The sequence below is a fragment of the Haemaphysalis longicornis genome, unplaced genomic scaffold (genome assembly GCF_048455015.1).
Source record: "Haemaphysalis longicornis isolate Haplotype H1 unplaced genomic scaffold, Haemaphysalis longicornis Haplotype H1 scaffold_9, whole genome shotgun sequence".
Lineage (NCBI taxonomy): Eukaryota > Metazoa > Arthropoda > Arachnida > Ixodida > Ixodidae > Haemaphysalis > Haemaphysalis longicornis.
The window spans coordinates 27,325,443-27,330,962 of NW_027526460.1; the positions used below are offsets into that span (position 1 = coordinate 27,325,443).

At 46.5% G+C, this 5,520-nt stretch overlaps 1 non-coding gene across 1 annotated transcript; it reads right to left on the reverse strand.

Annotated features, from left to right (window-relative positions):
* Positions 1–4,961: 4,961 nt before the first annotated feature.
* Positions 4,962–5,033, reverse strand: Trnat-ugu (transfer RNA threonine (anticodon UGU)). The gene has a single exon. It is a non-coding gene; the product is annotated as a tRNA-Thr (tRNA).
* Between the last annotated feature and the right edge of the window lie 487 nt (positions 5,034–5,520).

Genomic DNA, 5,520 nt, shown 5'->3' on the forward strand with positions numbered 1-5,520 from the left:
GCTATTGGTTCGGCAATTCTCTTTCCATGTCTTGAGTGGGGAGTGGGCACTGACCCATATGGCAGTGACCACTTCCCCACTTCACTAACATATATAGGTAACGGCCCAAGCAGTTCTTCTTCCCATAATAGGTTCAATGAAGCACGAGCTAACTGGAACACATTTACAGAGACATCGAAACTACACCACACATCCATAGGACACCTACACGTTGAAGAAGCCACCCAACTCCTCACGGCGCACATCCTCGACGCCGCCGAAAAGTCCATTCCCCACGCCTCTGGTGCCCCGCGCAACCAGCGGAGGCCGTGGTGGAATGAGGACTGCAGGCGGGCGCGAGAGGCCCAGAACAAGGCGTGGGGTATCCTTCGTCGGTACCCCACGTCGGGTAACCTCATTTTGTTCAAACGGGCCAAGGCGTTAGGAAAACGTGTGCGCCGTGAGGCGAAACGAGAGAGTTGGCACACCTTCTTGACATCCATTAATTCATACACAGACACACACAAAGTCTGGACACGTATACGCAAGCTCAAAGGACAACAGACACACAGCCTGCCCCTGGTTAGCACAACAGGGGACACACTTGAAGACCAGGCTAACACGCTTGCACAACACTTCGAACACGTGTCCAGTTCAGCACACTACACGAACACTTTCATGAAACACAAAACATCTGCAGAAAAAAAGCCCTTACACGACAAAGACAGATCAAAAACTTCTTACAACTCTGAATTCACTCTCTATGAGTTGAGGGCTGCCCTGAGCTCGTGCAAACCTTCAGCTCCAGGCGCAGATAAGATTACATACACCATGATACAGCACCTACACCCAGACACTCTTGAAACACTCTTACACCTATACAATAAAATATGGCTTTCGGGGCACATTCCACGCTCTTGGAGGGAGGCCATAGTAGTGGCTTTCCTAAAGGAAGGGAAGGACCCTTCCTTTCCCGTCAGTTATCGTCCCATTGCCCTGACAAGCTACCTGTGTAAGCTTTTCGAGAAGATGATAAACAGGAGACTTGTGTACTTCTTAGAGTACAATGGCCTTCTCGAGAGCTGCCAGGCGGGCTTCAGGGCGGGGCGATCTACCAACGATAAACTCGTTGCATTAGAGTCTTATATCAACGATGCTTTCCTCCACAAGCAGTACTGTATGACAGTCTTCTTTGATCTTGAAAAGGCGTACGATACTGCTTGGTGGTACGGCATCCTTAGCGACTTGAAGTCCTTTGGCATGTCGGGTAACATGATAAACACGCTTTCCAGTTACATGTCCGAAAGGACGTTTCGCGTGCGACTTGAAACTGCACTCTCTCGGGTGCATGTGCAGGAAAATGGAGTGCCACAAGGTGGAGTTTTAAGTTGCACCCTTTTTATTGTGAAAATGAACTCCCTGAGGAATGCATTGCCATCGTCGATTTCCTGCTCAATTTATGTAGACGACGTACAATTATCCTTTAAGGCTTGTAACCTGTCTGTCTGCGAGCGCCAAGTCCAGCTTGGTGTTAACAAGCTAGCTGGTTGGGCAGACAGCAACGGTTTTAAATTTAATCCAGGGAAGTGCACTTGTGTCTTGTTTTCCAAGAGGCGTGGCATCCGGCCGGATCCAGACATTCAACTCCACGGTGTCTCAATTCCTGTCAAAAAGGAACACAAGTTTTTAGGTATAATCTTTGACAAAAAGCTCACATTCATCCCACACATAAAACAACTAAAACATAAATGCTTAAAAACAATGAATATCCTGAAGGTTCTCTCGCACATCTCTTTTGGTGCTGACAAACAGCTTCTGTTGCGTGTTTTTATCAGCTTGATAGGCTCACGATTGGACTATGGCAGCGTTGTCTATGGGTCAGCCACTAAAACATCCCTCAGAATGCTGGACCCTGTGCTTCATCTAGGGCTCCGCTTGTCCTGTGGTGCCTTTCGGACTAGTCCAGTCGAAAGCCTGCATGTAGAGTGCAACAAATGGAACCTACAACGTCAGCGAGCATACACAGACCTCCTTTATGCTTTTAAAATTTCATCCATGCCTCACCATCCTTTTAAATAAGTTTTTCATGATACCTCCATGACTGAACTCCTTTTAAATCGACAATCTTTCTCTGCGCCCTTCTCTTACAGAGTTAGAGAGGAAGCGTCAGAGCTTGCTGTCTCCTTTTTAGATACCATCCAAAGTTCTGTAACAGATCTCATAGCACCATGGCATCTCCGCCCTGTCTCATGCGACACATCATTCACACATGTAGATAAAAACCGAGCTCCCACATGTGCAATTCTGCAGCATTTCTTGTATTTGCAGCAGAAGTATGAGTGCTCTGAATTTTATACGGATGCCTCTAAGACTTCCACCTCTGTGTCCTGCGCGGCGCATGGGCCAGGCCTTAGTGTCACCAAAACTCTGAATAGTCATACTAGTATATTTACGGCAGAGGCTTACGGTGTACTTCTTGTTGTCAATCATATACTTCAAAGCCACATCCCACAATCCATTATCTATACAGATTCCCTCAGTGTTGTGCGGGCACTGTCGTCAACAAAGCCTTCGAAAAACCACGTTGTCAATCTGATCGTCAAGGGTATTATGTCTGTGCATGTACGCACGTTTGAACTGGTTCTTTGCTGGGTCCCTGGCCACTGTGGTAAAGCCGGGAATGAAGCAGCGGACCGAATGGCTGCTGCTGCTACACTCACGAATACAGTAGACATAACCACATTACCCTACACCGACGTGAAACCACACATCAGACAACAACTTCGCAAAACATGGCAAACACACTGGAGTGAACAAACAGACAACAAGTTACACGTAATAAAACCACACTTGGTACCATACACCACCGACACACGTAATAGATACACTGAAGTCGCCTTGGCTAGATTACGGATAGGGCACACTCATGCAACGCACTCGCACCTTCTCACGGGGTCTCCAAGACCTCTGTGCAGCAGGTGCGGAGAGGCCCTATCCGTGATCCACATCCTTATACAATGTAAGGCACTTGACACAACACGACACAAATACTTCCCACAACTACACACGCGACATATTCCACCACATCCGTCATACTTCTTAGGAGATGAAGCCATGTTTTCAATCAAACGCGTTTTCGAGTTTCTTACCGACGTAAAATTTTTACATCTCATTTCTTATCATGCATGTTGACAACCTGGCCCTTTACACCAGTCATCATCTTCATTACGTTGTCTTTTACTTGGTTTATTTTTACTGAAATGTTCTTTTACTTCCATGCCACTTTCATGTATACACTATTGTTTGGCGCTCTTTGCCCTTAGTCGGCCTTGCGCCATTAAACTCCAAACATCATCATCATCATTCGTTGCTTTTTCCCTTTGTTAATTTTGTGTTTTTCTTAAGCAATAACAAAGAACAACCCCGTATTAAAGAGAAAGGTTTCACCATTAGGCACGATTTTCCAGCGTGGGGTGTCCGCGGTTATCGTGTTAGCCTCTACCGCCACTAGAAACTTCGAAGTTGTCCCTCGGTGACCGGAGCGTGTGCCTGGAAACGCCTGCCGGCCAAGTGACATGCACCCTCTGTGTTTTGAGGAAGAAAACACGGGGAGCCCTTACGGAGCAAGGGAAGGAGTGTGTATGACGGTGTGAAAGCGACTTACGAAATTAAGGTCCGAAGCAAAGAGTACAAAGCAGCTGAGGAGCCAACTGGTCCTACAGAGGGAGATGTTCAGCGACGCTCATGGGAATACCACCATTCAGGAACCTTCTATAACGGAAGAAAACGAACAGAGCTATGTTTTTCCGTTTTCACTTTTTTGTGTGCCGACGGTATTGAGTTGTGTATTCTTTTAAAATTCAGCAACTACATATACGCTATGCACAGAATAACTATTTGTCCTGTCGTCACGAAAAAGTATGGTAAGGGAAGCAGCAACCTTTCAACATTGCATAAGAGGCCCACGCCTATTGTAGTTTTCTTGGGAACAGTCCATTTACAATATGCGGGAATGCAGCGGTGCAGATATCCCATTCCTGACGGATCTGCAGCGTTTTTCCCCGTCATAAATTTGTAAGTGTCGTATAGAGAATCAGAAACCCGCACTCTGTTTCCTAGCATGTGTTCGCTGGCTCAACGTATCAACACTATCACTGACGCACGCGTGTACCATGGTCACTATAACTGCAAGTGCGTAATTAGTGCCGCAATAGAACACACTAGGGCACCTCTCCCCGTGCTATCACCACCTTACGCCACGGCAGGGACTATTGCTCCCAGCCGAGTTCGCACGTCCCAGTGCGGTCTGCGTTACGCTCAGTAGGCCGAGAAGTCTGGCTAATGACTCATTCAGATAGGCCCCCAAGGGGCGTAGTTCGCCCTTGAGCACTAACAAATATAACGTGGTAGTTTCCGGCGTGCTTCCTTTTTTACGTCTTGAGGACGCATAGGGGATGCTAAGGGCTGGGAAATAGTAGAAATAAACAAAAACGTACTGGAAGGTCTCCGAGAAGAAACTGGCAGGGTGAAAAATGTATATATATATATATATATATATATATATATAGTCGTGAAGTGGAGTCCTTAGTTGCTGCAGGAATACGCACAAATTAGAAGTACGCTCTTCGGAGACTTTATTTCCAACGTTTCGACCTGAGACAGGTCTTCCAGGAAGACCTGTCTCAGGTCGAAACGTTGGAAATAAAGTCTCCGAAGAGCGTACTTCTACTTTGTATATATATATATATATATATATATATATATATATATATATATATATATATATATATATATATATATATATATATATATATATATATATATATATATATATATATATATATATATATACCGAAAGATAGGTCAGCAGTCTACGACGCCAAAGGAGGCATAGGGGTGTGGTTAGGCTCTTTTCTTTTTTTACTACGGTTAATAAAGTGAACATTTTTTTTAAATATACAGAAGAAAGAAAGAAAAACACGCGCCCAGAGTGGGGACCGAACCCACGCCTTTCGATTACATGTCGAATGCCTTACCAATTCGGCTATCTGGGCGACTGTGTTCTCCTTCACTTTCTGGGCTATTTATATTTACTAGAAGTGTATCTGACACTTGAGGGTGGTAGCCAGCGCCACTCTGACTACACGGGGAGAAGGGGACCTTCTTTTCAACCCCCGGGGCGTGACTCCAACGTCTACAGCCTGTCATGAGCGGGTAACTGGCGGGAAGCCCTCTTATGCTACCTAGGCATCAAGGCTGCCAGAACCGAGACCCTCGCTAGGCTTTCGCAGAATAATATAGTACCCCGCACGGGGCACCTTGAGCAATCTTGGTGACGGTACTGGCGATACCGCGGACCCCGAGCCCCCAAACATAAGCTGGATCCAACCGTGGCGATGTGTTAATAGGTGGAGGGTTAGAAACCACGAACGGTGGCCGTCGGAGCCCAGGTCAAGCTCCGGCGGATGGGCTCCCTGTCTGTTCACCAGGCAGGGAGCTCCGGGACCTCTTTGGCTACCAGGGTAAGATCAAAGAAGAAAG